The 20,666-nt window shown below is 41.7% G+C and overlaps 1 protein-coding gene and 1 long non-coding RNA gene across 2 annotated transcripts in view; one reads left to right on the top strand and one right to left on the bottom strand.

The window, feature by feature from the left end:
- Window positions 1-20,666, bottom strand: part of LOC310993866 (major histocompatibility complex class I-related gene protein-like) — a gene marked incomplete at its 3' end in the record, with an annotated part of 77,140 nt that overhangs the window by 16,463 nt on the left and 40,011 nt on the right. The window lies entirely within an intron of this gene.
- Window positions 19,276-19,928, top strand: LOC310994107. The gene is made up of 3 exons (XR_014595780.1): window positions 19,276-19,315; window positions 19,451-19,468; window positions 19,557-19,928. It is a non-coding gene; the product is annotated as an uncharacterized lncRNA (long non-coding RNA).

Here is a 20,666-nt window from a genome sequence, read left to right as displayed (position 1 = left end):
TCTGTATTATGTCATTAATGTTTTTGCTGTTAAACAATGGTCAATCTACAGATCATCAACATAATCATCAGTGAACATTAAGGAGGGTGAAGTTCAGCTGAAACTTCTAATAAACCTCTGAATCAGTGACAGACTCTTCAAAGTAAAACAGCTTTGTGTTGTTTGTTTCCTGTGTCACTTTGTTGATGTTACTACACACACTAAACTACTAAACACATCAGAGTCCTGAAGTTCTGCATTTTCACACTCTGGAAACAGACTCTACACATGAGGAAGTTCATAGACTCTGTCCTCTCCTATGTCCTTCTGACACCAAACTGAGACGAGGCCACTGCTATTTATCAGATTATAATGAGTCTCTGACACTGAGGGAGTCTTCATGACTGGACAGTCTGATGTCAAAGGTTTTCAGTCATTACAAAAGTCAAAGTTGAAACACTGATTCATCATGTATTCCAGTAAATTCTACAACATTTTAGAAAGCCCACATTGTTTACGTGATATTTGCCTGTTTATACTCTGTTTGCATTGTAGGTTTAATTTGTCCTATGCTATGTTATTGAGCGCAGTGGAGTCTAAACGCACCACACCTGTGTGTGCAATCTGTGTTTTTCCTTTACCCTTCTCCATACGGCCGAGAGGTGACATTTTTTCCTTTGCTCTTTTTCATCATTCTTCTGTATTCTTCTGGTGTGACGGAGCGCCGTCACGGTCCGTGCCCAGGGCATGGCGCATGGCTCACGTGAACAGCGCATGGCGCTGAGAGATGCTTATGCTTGCGCGCGCACACACACACACACACACATATGAGGGGCCGTACAAGCCATAATTCATTCTTTCACTCTCACACACATACATTCTCCACATACTGTATATTTTCACTCACACATACATTCTCCTTACACATACATATATTTTCACTGTCACATACATACATTCTCCTTACACATACATATATTTTCACTCACACATACATACATTCTCCTTACATATACATATATTTTCACTCTCACACACATACATTCTCCTTACACATACATATATTTTCACTCTCACACACATACATTCTCCTTTCACATAGATATATTTTCACTCTCACACATACATTCTCCATACACATATTTTCACTCACACATACATATATTTTCACTCTCATATTTATACATTTTCATACTAGAAGTAATATATGTATGTAAAATGAAAATTAAATTATTAAAGAAATTATCTTATTCTTCCTCTTCCTTCGGGTTGCAACCATTGCTTATTAGGTGTATACCGCCACCTACTGTACCGGAGTATGTAGACGATAAATGCTGCCTTCCGTTTCCACTATACTTTCACTCACACATACATTCTCCTTTCACATACATATATTTTCACTCTCACATACATACATTTTCGTTTTACATACATATATTACTTCTAGTATGAAAATGTATAAATATGAGAGTGAAAGTATATGTATGTGTGAGTGAAAATATATGTATGTGTATGTGTAAGAAGAATGTATGTGTGTGAGAGTGAAAATATATCTATGTGAAAGGAGAATGTATGTGTGAGAGTGAAAATATATGTATGTGTAAGGAGAATGTATGTGTGTGACAGTGAAAATATATGTATGTGTAAGGAGAATGTATGTATGTGTGAGTGAAAATATATGTATGTGTAAGGAGAATGTATGTGTGTGACAGTGAAAATATATGTATGTGTAAGGAGAATGTATGTGTGAGTGAAAATATATGTATGTGTAAGGAGAATGTATGTGTGTGAGAGTGAAAGAATGAATTATGGCTTGTACGGCCCCTCATACACTCTCCACCTCCCCACACAGATGAACAGGAGTTAGACTAAGACACTACCCACATTAATATGACCCAATTCTCTATAATCACTGTGGCTGTTGAAAAATAATGATATTCATTAATTATATCACAAATACTAAAAACAGAACCATAACCAACCAAAATATAAATAACAAATCCACTCCCCAAATCATTGAGGGCTCCTATGGATACAGAAAAAATCGCTGATTATCTGATTTTGAATCCTGACTGAGCAACAGAGAAAGGTCTAACACTGATCATCTGACCAGAGGTGACATCATCTGTCCTTTAACTGTCTCTGTCTCAGGTGTCCACGTCTTACAGAGGTTGAGTGGCTGTAAATGGGACGATGAGACTGGAGAAGTTGATGGATTTATCCAGTTTGGTTATGATGGAGAAGACTTCATATCACTGGACCTGAAGACACTGACATGGGTCGCTCCAAAACCACAGGCTGTCGTCACCAAACTGAGATGGGATGCTGAGAAATGGAGAACCCAGTACACTGTGAACTTCATAACTCAAATTTGTCCTGAGTGGCTGAAGACGTACATGAACTATGGGAAGGACTTTCTGCTGAAAAAAGGTAGAGTCACATGACCTGATGTAGTTTGATGATCACAACAATGTTGATATTGACCAATCAGACTGAATCACCACTGTATCATCACTCCTCAGTCTGACATCACCTTGTTTTTAAGATCTGAGTTGGTCCTGACCAATCAGGAGAGACTGACCTGTTTGGTGCTCTGACATCACTCTCAGTTGACGGGTGATAGTCAGTGAACAGTTAGTGTGAGTGAAGTCACTTTCACTTCTTCACTGTTAGAAGAGAGAGATGCTGTGGAGCTGTCAGAAGATGAATGTGTGAGTCTGAACATGTAGTGGAGACCAACGACCACCAGTCTAACTTACCTGTTGTCTCTCTCCCTCTCTCTCCAGTCCGTCCCTCAGTGTCTCTCCTCCAGAAGACTCCCTCCTCTCCAGTCAGCTGCCACACTACAGGTTTCTACCCTCACAGAGCCCTGATGTTCTGGACCAAAGATGGAGAGGAGCTTCATGAGGACGTGGACCAAGGAGAGATCCTCCCCAACCATGATGGATCCTTCCAGATGAGTGTTGACCTGGACGTCTCATCAGTCAAAGCTGAAGACTGGAGGAGGTACGACTGTGTGTTTCAGCTCTCTGGAGTGAAGGACGACATCGTCACCAAACTGGACAAAGCTCACATCAGGACCAACATGGGTAAGAGTGACATCAGCAGATGTTCCTTTCTTCTGAGCCTTTTTTCCCGTAGGTTCCTTAGTTTCTTTACGCCAAATTTTAAAGGGATACGCCAATATTTTTTTTCTGTGTCTTGCCTCACTCCCGAGTCTATGACAAGCAGATAGACACCATCCTTTCGACTGTGCGTGCAGCAACAAGGGAGATAGAGCCGTATCGCCCGTAATTAGCTTAGCTCAAACGCTGGAAGTGTATAGGTAGTGTTAACCTGCCTCCTACCTGAGCCGAAATCAGCAGTCAGAAGCTGATTTAATTTTGGCTCTAAACTCTTTATCACTTTAACATTTCAAACATTTTTAGGCGAGAAAGTAGCCGTTTAGATTAGCAGTGTGTCGTTAATTTGTCTAAATACCAACTGTTTACAATTTTGTTCGGACGAATTTGGCGCTATTCAAGCTAGCTGTTGTGACCAACGCACTTCCGGTTACTTCTGGTTATACTTTTGTAGGGGTTTAGCCCAACTTATAGAAAATGTATTTAAGATTTATTATGATGCCTCACAAAGGGGGCACCATTATGTTGTGCTTTAACACAACTTATAAGAAAAGGATTAAGAAATATTATGATGCCTCACAACGGAAGCACCATTTATGTTGGGGTTATACCAACTATAAGTAAAGTTACTATTAAGAGGGTTATTGGCTATCAAATTAGTAAAATATCAATACCAAAATATTAATAATTACTATAAAAATTATTAATGGGATTTAATTTTATTAAATCCACCTCGGGGCACCAGACAGCCAATGTACCAAAGTCAGTCTCATAAGGGTGTGCTAACTATTAATATAGAACCTTGTTTAATGATTAAATTAATAATTATAAACAAATTAACATTATCAATAGCTGCAAAGTTGAAGGATTTAGAAGTTCTACTGCGTAGAGGTTGGCATACTCACTATTGTACAACATTAACAGACAAGTAAAGTTTCAAGGAAGTTTATTGGACACATCTAGAAAATGGAATAACAAAACATGAAACTAAGACAAGCTCCATACACTATGTACACGTGTGTGTGTGTGTGTGTGTTGGTGAGAGTGTATGTCTATGTGTCGGTGACCATGTGTCTGTGAGGTGTGAAGTGTGATCTCAGACAATGGAAAAGATGGAGGGGCCAGTCCTGAGACTTCTAAGGCCAGTCACATGTGATGTGGGGGAGGTGAACAGAGGTGTCCCTTTGTTCAACGATCAGGTCACAAACTAAACATACAGCTTAAGTGAAGATCAGGCTCTAACTGACAACAACAAATAACAACAACAAAGCTCAAGTATTTAAACTGATTCCAATCAATACATACATTAGCAAGGTAGAGGTATTCTATGCTTAGTCAAGGTGCAAGGTAATCCTAACTAGGCCCAGTTACGTTACCAAGTCACGTGAAGGTGAGAAGTCCCGGTGCTGGCGGGGATTCCTGCGGTTGCAGGGTTTTGCCGGTCCTGTTGTGGAAGTTAAGTCCAGTGATTGTGTCTTTGTCCAGTGAACTACAGCCGTCCTGGCTGTGTAGTTGAGTTCCGTTGAGGAGAGTCCTTCTCCTTGCAGAGTTGTTGGTTGTTCTGCTTGGCGTTGTGGCTCCGTTGACTCAACTAGCAGACCTTTGTGTCGTGTTAGTTGGTTCTGTTCTTTAATCCGTTGGTAGGCACTCGCGTCGCTGCCAAGGGTTGCTCCAGTGTAGGCCTCATGGAGGTGGGAGAGCTGTAGCAGTAGCTCCAGGTAAGGAGCTGAGAGCGAAGAGAGGGAACTCAGAGGAGCGGCAGCTCCTTCTGAGAACCACTGAGAAGAGAGAAGAGAGGGTAGAGAAGAGAGCGAAGAGAGCGAAGAGAGAAGGGAACTTCTCCTTTTATATGGCCTGTGACCTCACAGGTCCTGGGGCCATACCTGACCAATGGGGGGTCAGTAGTGGAGGTTTCACACCTAGGTGCGAAGAGGTGAAGGATGCTGGGAGGCTGAGTTCAATGGTTTTCCTTTGTCTGGGAGACAAAGAAGCCATGCAGTCTTATCCTCCATTTTGACTGGGCTGAGTCCCTACATCCCCCCTTTGGTCTCAGGATCCCACGTGATGTGTGATCCTGTGAGCACCATACATAGTCCATAGTCCATTCAAAATGATATCTGGGCAGTTCACAAACCAACTGGGCATTTGGTTTCTATCTATCTTGACTAAGCATAGACAGACTACAGAACAAAATCCACTTACATACAGAATGAAACATAACACACAACAAATAACATCTTCTAGTTATTCATAAGTGTAAGTGATGCTATGGTGAGAAAGGGTGTGGCACCTGGAATGACATGTCATTATAGGTGTCTAACAGTGAATACAATGCCATTAATAAGATACTGCAGAGGAGTCGATCCAAGATTACTTGCAGAAATCACAGTGATGGCTGAATCAAATCAGAATTTGCTGCCGTTGCTAACAAAACCATGCTGAGCTCGAACTGTAAGAAAATCAAGGAATCCTGCACTAGTACTTGTTTGATTGTCTGTGGTGTGAGGAGGAAGCTCTGGAGCTTTTGTGTCTTTGGTGTTTCCTCACACATGGCTCAGGGCTGTAACACTCCGGGTAGCTGGAGACAGAGAGGCATTCAGAAGCACTGTCACTATCTGAAAGGTGCTGACCATGTTTTACACTGTGGTCAGAGATGATGGGGCTATCATCTGATTGCTCATAGTTTTGGGCCACAATTTGAGCATAAGGCTTCCTACAGCTTCTACCGTGTGAATGCTTATCTCTATGCAGCTGGTGGACACGGCGGTTGCGCTCAGTGTCTGGACGTGGCCGACTGTCACCCCCCTTTGGCGTGTTGAGAGGGAGACGTCTTGAGCTTGCAGGTCTGTGTGACACATGGGTGTTGGAGCTGCTGGGCTCAGTTGTTTTCCCCTGTGTCTTGAAAGAGACTAGAGTTTCCCAGGTCACATATGTCATCTTCCGAACTTCATGCATTGAGAGCTCACCCTTCCTTGTCATGAGTGCAACCTGCATGTATATTGATGGGTGAAGATTTTTAACAAACATAGACTTAAAAAGGGGGCTTTCCTCCATGCCTGGTGCATTCTTTCCCTGAAAATATGCATGTCTGAAACGTTTGTAAAAGTTTCTGGGGTGCTCAAGACGGGAGTGTTTAATTTGAGAAGCTGCAATTCTTCCTGAGACCTCATCAACAGGGGAAGAAAACTCATCTAACAGTGCTTGACAAAGATCATGGTAGTTGTCTCTGACTCTGGGAGGAAGTGACTGCATGAACTTGTGAACAGCTTTTGAGCTGGTTTTCCACACAAGTTTGACTTTCTCCCTGTGGGTAGCACTTGGTAAGTCAACTAGGCTGTGGTCTAGTTCACTGAGGTAATCATCAATGTTATGATTACCATTGTCAGGATCAAAGAATTGTAAGTCCTTAGCTAGGAACTCAAGCACTTCAAGGCGGGGATACTGGGTGGTCCTGTCAGATGAAGGCGAGACTAAGCTATCCTGGACATCTACCGCCTGTGCTCTGGGTCTTTCAGGTGGGAAGACAGGGACTGAACACCTGTCATCACTCTCCTGGTGTTGCAGGGAAGAGGATGGACAGTTCTGAGATGTTCTAGTCCCCCCTCTGGAGGGATGAGCACAGGTGAAAGCTTGATTAACTGGCTGAGGAGAACAAGATGCACTATACACGCTAGATACTACACTACATGTCTCCTCACTATCTACATCAGGAAGATGGGAAGTCAGGTGGCTGTTACCTCGACACCTTAGTGGAGGTTGGGGAGCTGACTTAGTTCCCAAGGACTTAAGGTCAGGTGGGGAATGTTCCCATCTGCATGGAGAATGAGTTAACCTTTCTCCAAGGGAGGAGGGTGAATCAGAGTAACCTGAATCACTTTGTCTGAAAGACTGTGGAGAGTCAGAGCGTTCTGACCTAAGTTTAAACAACTCCTCCTTCTGTGAGCAGAGATCTAACTCTGCTGAGTGCAAATGTTCTAGGTAACGTAAAGCTTTCTGGTTTGCTGTCTTCACTTCTTGAAGTAGACTAGCATTTTGCACTCTTAGGGACTCTACCTCTTGTTCCAGAGTTGCTTTGGTCTGAGCTGAAAGACTGGCCTGTCTGTGGCAGATCAGAAGCATGCATCGTAACAACGGGCCCTTGGATGCTCTCTGAGCATCCCATTTGTCATTAAGTAGCAAGTCCAATTCTTTCCTACACTCACTGAGATTCGACTTGTTGATGAGTTCAGAGTAGCCGGGGTTTAGGCTCTCAGCCAGGGCAAACATGAACTGCTCTACAGAGGGGTTCTCCATTGTTACTCTGGGAGGTGAGATTAAGCAAATATGAGAAACCTATAAAGCAAAGCAAATTGGTTTGCAGTGGTGTTGCGTGGCAGACACCTTGTAGTGTAGCTTTAGCTATGCACTACTCGAGTGGTTTCTTACAGTAACTCAAGCTGGGAGTGACAGCAAGGTACACAACTTCACAGGGCTGGCAGCACACTGTGGCTCTATCTTCAAGCTCTATTCTTAATCAGGTTGAAATGCATGGCAGTAACAACCGGTACAAGCTCTCAAGGTTACACAGGGCCGGCGGCACGCTGTGTCTTAAAGTTAAGGGTAAGGGGAGCACTTAGCTAAACAACCAATTTTGACAGAACAAAGTAGCATTGAATACGTGGTATTCAAATGCGGGACAGGAATTCTTAAAGTTCCTACAGAGAAGACTCAACTGGAAAGACTAGCAACAGTCGCAAATTCTTGATGCAGCACAATGGGCTTAATTCTCATGGAGTTTTAGCAAAACTCAGGAATAAATCAAAATTCAGCACAATTCACTTTCTGCATGTAAAGTCAGATGTCTACTCGTGTAGCAGACTCTGTTTTTAGGCAACATTTGGGTTAGTTCGGTTTTGGATTTCACTTTCAGTAATGTCCAAACTTTTGCTCAAAATTAATATTGTACAAATGTGAATAAATGCCAACAGTACACAGCCTCACACGGGGCACCATTTATGTAGGGGTTTAGCCCAACTTATAGAAAATGTATTTAAGATTTATTATGATGCCTCACAAAGGGGGCACCATTATGTTGTGCTTTAACACAACTTATAAGAAAAGGATTAAGAAATATTATGATGCCTCACAACGGAAGCACCATTTATGTTGGGGTTATACCAACTATAAGTAAAGTTACTATTAAGAGGGTTATTGGCTATCAAATTAGTAAAATATCAATACCAAAATATTAATAATTACTATAAAAATTATTAATGGGATTTAATTTTATTAAATCCACCTCGGGGCACCAGACAGCCAATGTACCAAAGTCAGTCTCATAAGGGTGTGCTAACTATTAATATAGAACCTTGTTTAATGATTAAATTAATAATTATAAACAAATTAACATTATCAATAGCTGCAAAGTTGAAGGATTTAGAAGTTCTACTGCGTAGAGGTTGGCATACTCACTATTGTACAACATTAACAGACAAGTAAAGTTTCAAGGAAGTTTATTGGACACATCTAGAAAATGGAATAACAAAACATGAAACTAAGACAAGCTCCATACACTATGTACACGTGTGTGTGTGTGTGTGTGTTGGTGAGAGTGTATGTCTATGTGTCGGTGACCATGTGTCTGTGAGGTGTGAAGTGTGATCTCAGACAATGGAAAAGATGGAGGGGCCAGTCCTGAGACTTCTAAGGCCAGTCACATGTGATGTGGGGGAGGTGAACAGAGGTGTCCCTTTGTTCAACGATCAGGTCACAAACTAAACATACAGCTTAAGTGAAGATCAGGCTCTAACTGACAACAACAAATAACAACAACAAAGCTCAAGTATTTAAACTGATTCCAATCAATACATACATTAGCAAGGTAGAGGTATTCTATGCTTAGTCAAGGTGCAAGGTAATCCTAACTAGGCCCAGTTACGTTACCAAGTCACGTGAAGGTGAGAAGTCCCGGTGCTGGCGGGGATTCCTGCGGTTGCAGGGTTTTGCCGGTCCTGTTGTGGAAGTTAAGTCCAGTGATTGTGTCTTTGTCCAGTGAACTACAGCCGTCCTGGCTGTGTAGTTGAGTTCCGTTGAGGAGAGTCCTTCTCCTTGCAGAGTTGTTGGTTGTTCTGCTTGGCGTTGTGGCTCCGTTGACTCAACTAGCAGACCTTTGTGTCGTGTTAGTTGGTTCTGTTCTTTAATCCGTTGGTAGGCACTCGCGTCGCTGCCAAGGGTTGCTCCAGTGTAGGCCTCATGGAGGTGGGAGAGCTGTAGCAGTAGCTCCAGGTAAGGAGCTGAGAGCGAAGAGAGGGAACTCAGAGGAGCGGCAGCTCCTTCTGAGAACCACTGAGAAGAGAGAAGAGAGGGTAGAGAAGAGAGCGAAGAGAGCGAAGAGAGAAGGGAACTTCTCCTTTTATATGGCCTGTGACCTCACAGGTCCTGGGGCCATACCTGACCAATGGGGGGTCAGTAGTGGAGGTTTCACACCTAGGTGCGAAGAGGTGAAGGATGCTGGGAGGCTGAGTTCAATGGTTTTCCTTTGTCTGGGAGACAAAGAAGCCATGCAGTCTTATCCTCCATTTTGACTGGGCTGAGTCCCTACACTTTCATAAAACAAAACACCCGTTGCTCTTTACATACAGAAAACCATGACGATAGAATTTGTGCTTTTACTTTGAAACAGGAAGCTGACCTACCCTCGATGTAGCTCGCTTGAACCGAAATAAACCATCTTTGCTTGAACCCTCCGTTTTGACCGATCTCGTCCCGTTACCGGCATTTGACCGCTCAAGATGCCTTACCGGAGAGATTTGTCAGCTCTGAGACGAAGATCGGCCCACCGGTTTCCGTTTAGAGTTGCTGAAGAGTTTCTCTGATGACTTTAGGTGGAGGCAGGCTAACACTACCTATACACTTCAAGCATTTGAGCTAAGCTAATTACGGGCGATACGGCTCTATCTCCCTTGTTAGCTACTGCATGCACAGTTGAAAGGATGGTGTCTATCTGCTTGTCATGGACTCGGGAGTGAGGCAAGACACGTAAAAAATAAAAATTTGGCGTATCCTTTAAGACAAGAATCTTCAGATAGCACTTAGACAACTTGGTTTTGTTAAGCTGCAACAATGTGAATATTTTGTTCTGGCTCCAGTTCCTCCCTCAGAGTTTCCTGTCGGTCCTGTCAGTGGAGCTGCTGTTGTTGTGTTGCTGCTGATTCTCTGCATCTGTGGACTGATTTGGAAAAAGAAGATACAAGGTCAGCAACAATGTTTTTTTCCTCCAGTGATGAAGTTAGGATGAACCTGTGACAGTCCTGTCCTTCATATTATGGGCTGTACTCTGTGAAAGTCACTTATTTTCTTTGACATCATATCTCTCATTTGTATTTCAGGGTTTCAGCTTGTTAACCGTAAGTATTCTATCTGCTGTCTTTTCTCTCAGCGTATAAGCAAGGGTTTCATCTCCACCCTTTATTTCCTGTTTGTCTTGAAGGACGGTGAGGAAGAGAAGAGGATGCTGCACCAACATCATGTACCAGGAGCAGCTCCAGGATCAGCACTCTGGACAGTGATCAGGAGATTCTGCCATTTTGAAACTCCTCTGCTGTCTTTAAGGAGAAAGAACTGTGACACTATGTTATGAACATTATTAATGTAAAAGATGTTGCACTGTGATTGGATGATGAAGGATGAAACATACAATTGTGATATTTCAGCAATATTCAATATGTTTCGTGACACTGAGAAAAAAATATAATGTAATGTAGATATAATGTAGTTTTTATGTCTGACCACTAGATGGGGCAGTAGGACAGGAAACGAGCTGCAGGTGCGAGATGGAGAGCAAACCGTTTCTGACTGTGTGGCAGCTTTTGATGTAAACTTACCTGTAAGGAACTTTGTTTTAGATAGATAGATAGATAGATAGATAGATAGATAGATAGATAGATAGATAGATAGATAGATAGATAGATAGATAGATAGATAGATAGATAGATAGATAGATAGATAGATAGATAGATAGATAGATAGATAGATATACGTTAAAAGTTAAAATACAGTGCAACATTAATTAAAAAAGTGCTGTAATACAAAAGTCCGAAAAACACAATCTAAGAATTAGATATGTTATGTTACCTGCACTAAGGTGAGTGGCGGCCTTGGTCCAGCTCAGTCAGTTGGAGTTTGGCTGCAGAGGAGGAACCATGTTGTTGTTGTTGTTGTTGTTGTTGTCTGTTGGGATACAATAAATCACAACAAAAAGATGTTACTATCTTCCCGCCTACACCACTGACTTCTTTATTTCTCACACTGTGGAGCTGAAACATATTTTAAAGACCCTGTGAGCTGCACAGGTGTCAATTTTGTGGGCACTGGTGTTGTTCCTTTTGTGCAGCCACATTTAGACCTCTCTGCTCCCCTCGGCTGTCACTGTTTCCTTTCTCTGTCGACATGTGAGCTGCTGTGTCAGTGTGAGGTTTGAACAAGTAGCTCCCATACAACATGATGGGAATGATATTTGTGTTTGTGGCAAGGTGAAGAGGGCCCGGGCGGGGATTGAACCCACACCTCCCGGGTAAGAGTCATGCGCGCTTGCCAGTCACCCAAAGGGACATCCCTTTGGCCAAGTAGCCAGGGCACATGATCAATTGGAGGCATAGTGACAGGAACCTCAACTGTCACATCTCTCCCCCTCTTTCCACAAGCACGTCCTCGTGCTTCCGCGCAGGCTGCCACACATTAGGAATCCACGGACCCACCCCTAGTGCTACATGGATCCTGCCAACAACGCCAGAATGTGGCAAGGTGAAGAGGGCCCGGGCGGGGATTGAACCCACACCTCCCAGGTAAGAGTCATGCGCGCTTGCCAGTCACCCAAAGGGACATCCCTTTGGCCAAGTAGCCAGGGCACATGATCAATTGGAGGCATAGTGACAGGAACCTCAACTGTCACATGTTGCTCCTCTGCTGTCACGCAGCATCTCCAGGTAAGATCACATTTTATTGTAACTTTTTTTGTTTTAACATCTCAGGAACTTTTACACTGAGGTCGATGCCTCTTTAGACCTTTTGTCAAAACTACAACTCAAGGCTGTGCTGCTGAATCTGTGACATCCCTAATGTACAGACCAGAAAAGGTGCATGCTTCAAATTATTGATCTTATAGTAACCACTTCTACAAATGAACTTTTATCACCTGCAGTTGCAGGTATCTGTTTAATCATGTGACTGCTTTAGAGCAACTTGTGCATTAATTTCTATAACAATGGGGCATAATTTATTTAATCTGAGGTGGTGTGCACAAGAAAATGGATGAATGATAATAATTTGTTCAAAAATTCATCTTATTCTGTTATTTCTGTTTATGTATGTATTATTCATTTGTGAAAATGTGTTTCAGTGATCCACTCCCTGAGGTTTTTCTTCACTGGAGTTTCTGGAATCCAAACCTGGCCGGAGTTTGTTGCTGTGACAACGGTTGATGATGTTGAGGTGATTTACTGTGACAGTAACAGCAGAGGAGCTGAACCCAAACAGGACTGGATGAATCAGGATCCAACACAGATGGACACACTCACTGAGGAGTGTCGTGTTGGTCAAAGCTCCTTTAACTCCAACATGAAGGAGTGGATGCAGCTCTTCAACCACACTGAAGGTAAATTCATGTCTCACTGCTGAAATATTTTCTGTTCAAGTTTGTTATGCAAAAGAATATAGAGATCAAACATGGGAACATTAATGTGTTTTTCAATTTTTGTTTTGTCATTTCATTCTATTCGTTAAAATTCTGAGTCTGTTTCATGTCTTATAAAAGTGAATATTTCCAACCTCTTTGCTATAGAATTAGTGATTGAAATCATCAATCATGTACTGTAAAACTTGAGTAGCCTAACAACATGTTATTTCACATTAAACAGTTTCAGTTTGTTGTTGACAGTAGTTTCTGTCTCTGTCTCTGTCTCAGGCGTCCACATTTACCAGAGGATGTTTGGATGTGAATTGGACGATGAGACTCAAGAGGTTTCTGCCTATAACCAGTATGGTTACGATGGAGAAGACTTCATAGTATTTTATTTAAAGACAGAGACATGGATCGCTCCCAAATGGCAGGCCGTCGTCATTAAACAGAGGTGGGACAATGACAGAGCTTCATCAATTCAAATGAGGAACTTCCTCACCCAGCAGTGTCCTGAGAGGCTGAAGAACTATGTGAACTATGGAAGGAGCTCTCTGATGAGAACAGGTAGAGTCACATGACCTGATGTAGATTTAAACATTATGAATATGGAGTAAAACACATTTCCCTCTCTCCAGATCCCCCCTCAGTGTCTCTCCTCCAGAAGACTCCCTCCTCTCCAGTCAGCTGCCACGCTACAGGTTTCTACCCAAACAAAGCTGTGATGTTCTGGAGGAAAAATGGAGAGGAGCTTCATGAGGACGTGGACCAAAGAGAGATCATCCCCAACCATGATGGAACCTTCCAGAAGATCATTTACCTCTCATCAGTCAAAGCTGAAGACTGGGGGAACTGTGAGTGTGTGTTTCAGCTCTCTGGAATGAGGGACGACATTGTCACCAAACTGGACAAAGCTCAGATCAGGACCAACTCAGGTAAACCTGCAATCAGACACATTGGTTGTTTTATTGATTCATTTCATGCTGTGCTGATTTGAGTTTTTGATTGAGTGTTTTATATTTTTTACATTGATTCATTGCCTCTTACATCACTGAGGTAAACCATCAGCAACACTGCAGCAATGTTTGTTCATTATAATGGGCTGTAATGTTAAATCCACTCAGTGAAGTGACATGTGAATGCTCTATAGTTTCCCTGATCAACCAACCAACATGACTTCCTGTGAACTGTGGTGAACACACCGGTTGTTTGATACGTGTTCTTCTGTACCGTGGGTAACAAATCGAGAACAGTTTCACCACTTACAGACAGAAAAACACCAAAGCTTCAACAGTCTCTCTTTGCCAGATGACCTCACTTCTGCTAGTGTGGTTTAGCCGATGTGTGGTTGTGTGAGGTTGTCATGCAAACTCAATACATTTGGAAATATACCTGCTGTATAACTGAATCAATGTGTCAACTAGTTGTGAGGAGCAGCAGGGAGCACTGGTGCAGTAAAATGCATTTCAGACCCTTTTAAAAGATGCTAGCTGACACAGTCCATCAGCTGCTTAAATGTTCACTTCATGAAGAATATTCTCAGCACTTCGTCTTCAACCAGTGTGAATAAATATTCTGTTGTTTTAGTTGATCTCACAGTTCTCTACATCGGTATCCTGAGAGCTGTTGGGATAGTTCTCCTGCTGGCAGGGTGTGTTACTGGAATAATCCTCTGCACGAGAAAACAGAAGTGAGAAACAACTCTTGTTCTCTTTTCAGTGACCCACAGATGTTGGCATTAACAGATGCTTGGGACTCATTTCTGTATCACATTTTTCATCGTGCACCATCGCAAGGTCCAAACTTTAATGAGAAAAACTTTGGTTCATGATCAAACACAAAACAAATGCTGCAGCCACACTTTGTGTTTATTGCCAATTATCATGTCAACACATCAAAGTAACATGGAGAACATGGTAAACATTATACAGTATACCTGCTAAATATTTACATAGCACTGTACTTACGTAATTCCTTTTCCACCAATTAGTTTAAGGATGTTCCATCTAGTGGCAAAGTACTGCCACTAGATGGCAACACCACTTTCCCACCATTCTGTAATATAGCTGTTTATTCAGTGTGGCTGTGAAGACTTTTATAATTAAAAAAAAAAGTGAATGAAGAAAATGTTTGACAAGTGAACTTACTCTTCTCTTCTGTTTTCAGCTGAACTCCCTGCACCTCGTAAGTACAACTTGTTTTTCCTCTACTGCCTCTGAACACATGAACGTTACAGTGGGTTAAAGAGCTTTAACTAAACTGTCCAGACAGGAAGTTCAGTGTGTGATGATGAGTGGACTAACAACATGTTTGTGACTTTTACAGCTCCGGGTGACTCTGAACTCACTGAGAACCTGAATCCAACCTGAAGCTCTGGGATTATTTTCTGTAAACAGAGTCTGAGTGACAGCTGGTTTTCTACTCTGAAGCTCTGAGAGTGTCATCTGTATATTTAGATCTGTACATACATTTGAAATAAATATATTTTGGTTATGAAAAATGTTTTTTCTGTATTTTCCACATGATTTCTCATAAAATCAATCATACGTTGAGAACCAATCAGCCTTTAGACTGGGATAGGACTGCCCACCTAATTAACATATGGCCACAGAAATGAATACCGCAGAAATAAAGAAATGCAGAATAACATAAATATAAGCTCATGTATTCAAATGAATGGTAAATCAGTTTAAATGATCAGGTACGGAGGCGTCTTCCACTGGTTCTCTGTCCTGTGTTTATTCTATTATGTCAAATTAAACACATATTTTTCTATCACTTTGACAGCAGATGACGCTGCAAACTTTTGGACTTTTGAGACATTATCATTGCTCAGTGTTTTTGATCTTTAATTGTTCTGAATGTAAGTTAAAAACAAAAACAGGTTAAACAGGATTTACAACAACAAGATAAGATGTTGAAGGTTGAGTTGAGCAAAGGCGATCAGGTAAAATCCTGCAGCTGCTGCACTACAGAAATGATTGTGTGACCACTATGTGATTCTCTGATGTTACTTTCTCATTGTTATCATTATATGTGATGAAGTGATTTGAGTTTAACATGTTTTGGACTTTAGCAGCAAACAAGCTGAGACAGAAACAGGTAGAAACAGAGGATCACAGGAGTTAAGGGCTTAAAGGGATAGTAGCATTTTTTTTAAGTGGGGTTGTATGATCTACAAATAGCCCCTAAGTACTTTAATTGCAGTAGAAGACTCTCTACACTCCTCCCGTTAGCAACGCCAGCCCATAGCCCTGCCCAGAGATTTACAACACTACAGTGTTGTGAATGGACCCAAAGAAATGGCCTATCTTCACGGCCTAAAAGAGGTTTTACGTGAAAAAAATTACACTGTTCCATTGTTCGCTATAATATGATTTTTGCCAGCCCTTCAAAGTGCAGGAAAAACACAGTTTTTATTTGGACCTAACCAACTCACGTATCCCTCCGGCCCAGGGTTAGCGCCCGCCGATCAGCAGTTAGCTCCAAATAAAAACTGCGTTTTTCCTGCACTTTGAGGGGCTGGAATAAATTATATTATAGCGAAAAATGGAACTGTGTATTTTTTTTCAGGTAAAACCTCTTTTAGGCCACGAAAATAGGCCGTTTCTTTGGGTCCATACACAACAATGTATGTTGTAAATCTCTGGGCAGGGCTATGGGCTGGTGTTGCTAATGGGAGGAGTGCAGAGAGTCTTCTACTGCAATTAAAGTACTTAGGGGCTATTTGTAGATCATACAACCCCACTTTAAAAAAAATGCTACTATCCCTTTAATGTTCTTATAAAATGGTGTGAAACTTCTTAGGTAATTAGTCACAGATTTTAGGAGACTTAATCTACATGGAAAGACATTTTTGATAAGAATGATGTCACAGCGCATTTCATGCCATTGTGCCCTTCACATGATGATGATGACATCACGTGCCAAAACACCATACCTTAACGCCAACACCTCAACATTCCGAGGAAACAGCAGAGAGAAGTTAAAGCGTCTCTATCATCGGTGCTATGTTGGTCTGTGGGAAAACAAAATGGAGAAGTTACTTTTGTTACTTCTTCTCTGTTACAGTTCATCAGCAGGTAGGATCACATTTAAATATTTATTCAACTCTTCACTTTACGTTGTGCTCAACTCTGGATTATGATCCTGCGTCACACTGCTGCATTATTTGGTTTCAGTTTTATCTCAACAGGATTTTCAAGTGTAGGCTAGGTGAAGAGGGCCCAGGTGGGCTTCAAACCCCAGACAGTCATGCACGCTAGCCATCCGGCCAAAGAGACATCCCTGACATCCCAAAATATAGGTGACGTTCCAAAATGGATGTTATGTGGCCTAGATTTCCGAAGGAAAAGCCCACTATTTTTAATTATTTCCACTAGGCTATATTCCCTGTAAGTTCAGATTGATATTGAAAGGAGACTGCCTGCTATTATAGAACACCACCTCAGAGAGTGTCACTCAGAAAATATCAGAGCAGTCTGATGTAGCACCTTTTTGTTGGAAATCAGTCCTTGCGTTACTTGCAGGTGCAAGCTTCTCGCAAGATTTTTAAATCTTGTTAAGTCAGAAAAAAAATAATCAGATCAGGATAAAAATTTGCCCAAAAAACAGAAAAAATGACTCTGAAAAACAGAGCTTTTTTCCCCAAGTGAATGTAATACACTTTCGTATTTCCCACAGTGAAACACACCCTGGTGTATGTCAACACTGTATCTACTGGAGTCACAAACCTCCCTGAGTATGTCGGTGTTGCACTGCTTGATGACATTCAGACTGCTCACTGTGACAGCAACATTAACAGAGTAGAACTAAAGCAGACCTGGATGAAAACAGCTTTGGATGAGAACCCTGAACATCTACAGTCCTACAATGACGACTGTTTGGCGAGAGTACCCAATTTCTTCAAGGCCAGTATTCAGAGTTTGAAGCAGCGCCTCAATCAAAGTGAAGGTATGTACAGTCTGCATTATCTTAAATTTCACTTTTCACAGTTTCTATTTTTCTGTAACTCCATGAAACCTCAACACCATCAACAGGTAGACAGTAGACCAGTCAATACAGTATGAGAGAAAGATTCAGAACAATCAAAACCGATCAGTAGTTTTCCTCAGTGGGTCAGTGGTTGATTTATGAACCTTGAGCTCTCAGGATCCCTGATTTTCTGCATCTTGTCACATTTGACCAGTTGGGAATTTAATCAGTACATTAAAAGTGATGTGGCCCAGTGTTAACTTCAGTCTCTGTCTCTGTCTCAGGTGTCCACGTTTTACAGAGGATGAGTGGATGTGAATGGGACGATGAGACTGATGAGTTTACTGGTTTTAATCAGTATGGTTATGATGGAGAAGACTTTATGTCATTTGACCTGAAGACTCTGACATGGATCGCTGCAAATACACAGGCTGTCGTCACCAAACTGAGTTGGGATGCTGACAAAGGGAGAATAAAACACAATGAGAACGTCTTAACTCAGATTTGTCCTGAGTGGCTGAAGACATACTTGAAATATGGGAAGAAGTTTCTGATGAGAACAGGTAGAGTCACATGACGTCATGACCTGATGTAGTTTGATGATCACAACAATATTGATATCGACCAGTCAGACATCACCTTGTTTTAAGACCTGAGTTGGTCCTGACCAATCAGGAGAGACTGACCTGTTTGGTGCTCTGACATCATCTCAGTCGACTGGTGATAGTCGGTGAACAGTTAGTGTGAGTGAAGTCACTTTCACTTCTTCACTGTTAGAAGAGAGAGATGCTGTTGTTGTTATGTGGAGCTGTCAGAAGATGAATGTGTGAGTCTGAACATGTAGTGGAGACCAACGACCACCAGTGTAACTTACCTGTTGTCTCTCTCTCTCTCTATTTGAACTATGGAAGGAGCTCTCTGATGATAGCAGGTATAGAGTCACATGACCTGATACAGATTTAAACATGTCATTTAACATCACAGTGAATATGGAGTAAAACACATTTTTCTCTCTCCAGTCCGTCCCTCAGTGTGTCTCCTCCAGAAGACTCCCTCCTCTCCAGTCAGCTGCCACGCTACAGGTTTCTACCCTCACAGAGCCCTGATGTTCTGGACCAAAGATGGAGAGGAGCTTCATGAGGACGTGGACCAAGGAGAGATCCTCCCCAACCATGATGGATCCTTCCAGATGAGTGTTGACCTGGACGTCTCATCAGTCAAAGCTGAAGACTGGAGGAGGTACGACTGTGTGTTTCAGCTCTCTGGAGTGAAGGACGACATCGTCACCAAACTGGACAAAGCTCACACCAGGACCAACATGGGTAAGAGTGACATCAGCCGATCTTCCTTTCTTCTGAGCCTTTTTTCCCATAGGTCCCTTAGTTTCTTTACGCCAAATTTTAAGACAAGTATCTTCAGATAGCACTTAGACAACTTGGTTTTGTTAAGCTGCAACAATGTGAATATTTTGTTCTGGCTCCAGTTCCTCCCTCAGAGTTTCCTGTCGGTCCTGTCAGTGGAGCTGCTGTTGTTGTGTTGCTGCTGATTCTCTGCATCTGTGGACTGATTTGGAAAAAGAAGATACAAGGTCAGCAACAATGTTTTTTTCCTCCAGTGATGAAGTTAGGATAAACCTGTAATAGTCTTGTCCTTCATATTATGGGCTGTACTCTGTGAAAGTCACTTATTTTCTTTGACATCATATCTCTCATTTGTATTTCAGGGTTTCAGCTTGTTAACCGTAAGTATTCTACCTGCTGTTGTTTCTCTCATCGTATAAGCAAGGGTTTCATCTCCACCCTTTATTTCCTGTTTGTCTTTGACTGAAGGACGGTGAGGAAGAGAAGAGGATGCTGCACCAACATCATGTACCAGGAGCAGCTCCAGGATCAGCACTCTGGACAGTGATCAGGAGATTCTGCCATTTTGAAACTCCTCTGCTGTCTTTAAGGAGAAAGAACTGTGACACTATGTTATGAACATTATTAATGTAAAAGATGTTGCACTGTGATTGGATGATGAAGGATGATGTGTACAATTGTGATATTTCAGCAATATTCAATATGTTTCGTGACACTGAGAAAAAAATATAATGTAATGTAGATATAATGTAGTTTTTATGTTTGACCACTAGATGGGGCAGTAGGACAGGAAACGAGCTGCAGGTGCGAGATGGGAAGCAAACAGTTTCTGACTGTGTGGCAGCTTTTGAATGTAAACTTACCTGTAAGGAACTGTGTTTTAGATAGATAGATAGATAGATAGATAGATAGATAGATAGATAGATAGATAGATAGATAGATAGATAGATAGATAGATAGATAGATAGATAGATAGATAGATAGATAGATAGATAGATAGATAGATAGATAGATAGATAGATAGATAGATAGATAGATAACTTTATTCATCCCGAAGGAAATTATTCGGTCAGGCCGCTCCAGAGGAAAATAACTTAGTTAAAGAAAATAAATAGGATACAAAGAGGAAAATATATGATAAAATATATCCTGCAATGTCTAAACAATATACACAACAAAGGAGCAACCTAGATATAAGTTAAAAGTTAAAATACAGTGCAACATTAATTAAAAAAGTGCTGTAATACAAAAGTCCGAAAAACACAATCTAAGAATTAGATATGTTATGTTACCTGCACTAAGGTGAGTGGCGGCCTTGGTCCAGCTCAGTCAGTTGGAGTTTGGCTGCAGTGGAGGAACCATGTTGTTGTTGTTGTTGTTGTTGTTGTTGTTGTTGTCTGTTGGGAGACAATAAATCACAACAAAAAGATGTTACTATCTTCCCGCCTACACCACTGACTTCTTTATTTCTCACACTGTGGAGCTGAAACATATTTTAAAGACCCTGTGAGCTGTACAGGTGTGAATTTTGTGGGCACTGGTGTTGTTCCTTTTGTGCAGCCACATTTAGACCTCTCT

The sequence above is a fragment of the Trachurus trachurus genome (genome assembly GCF_905171665.1).
Source record: "Trachurus trachurus genome assembly, chromosome: 11".
Lineage (NCBI taxonomy): Eukaryota > Metazoa > Chordata > Actinopteri > Carangiformes > Carangidae > Trachurus > Trachurus trachurus.
Note: the sequence above shows the minus strand (reverse complement) of the source record. Positions and strands in the feature narration are given on the sequence as shown.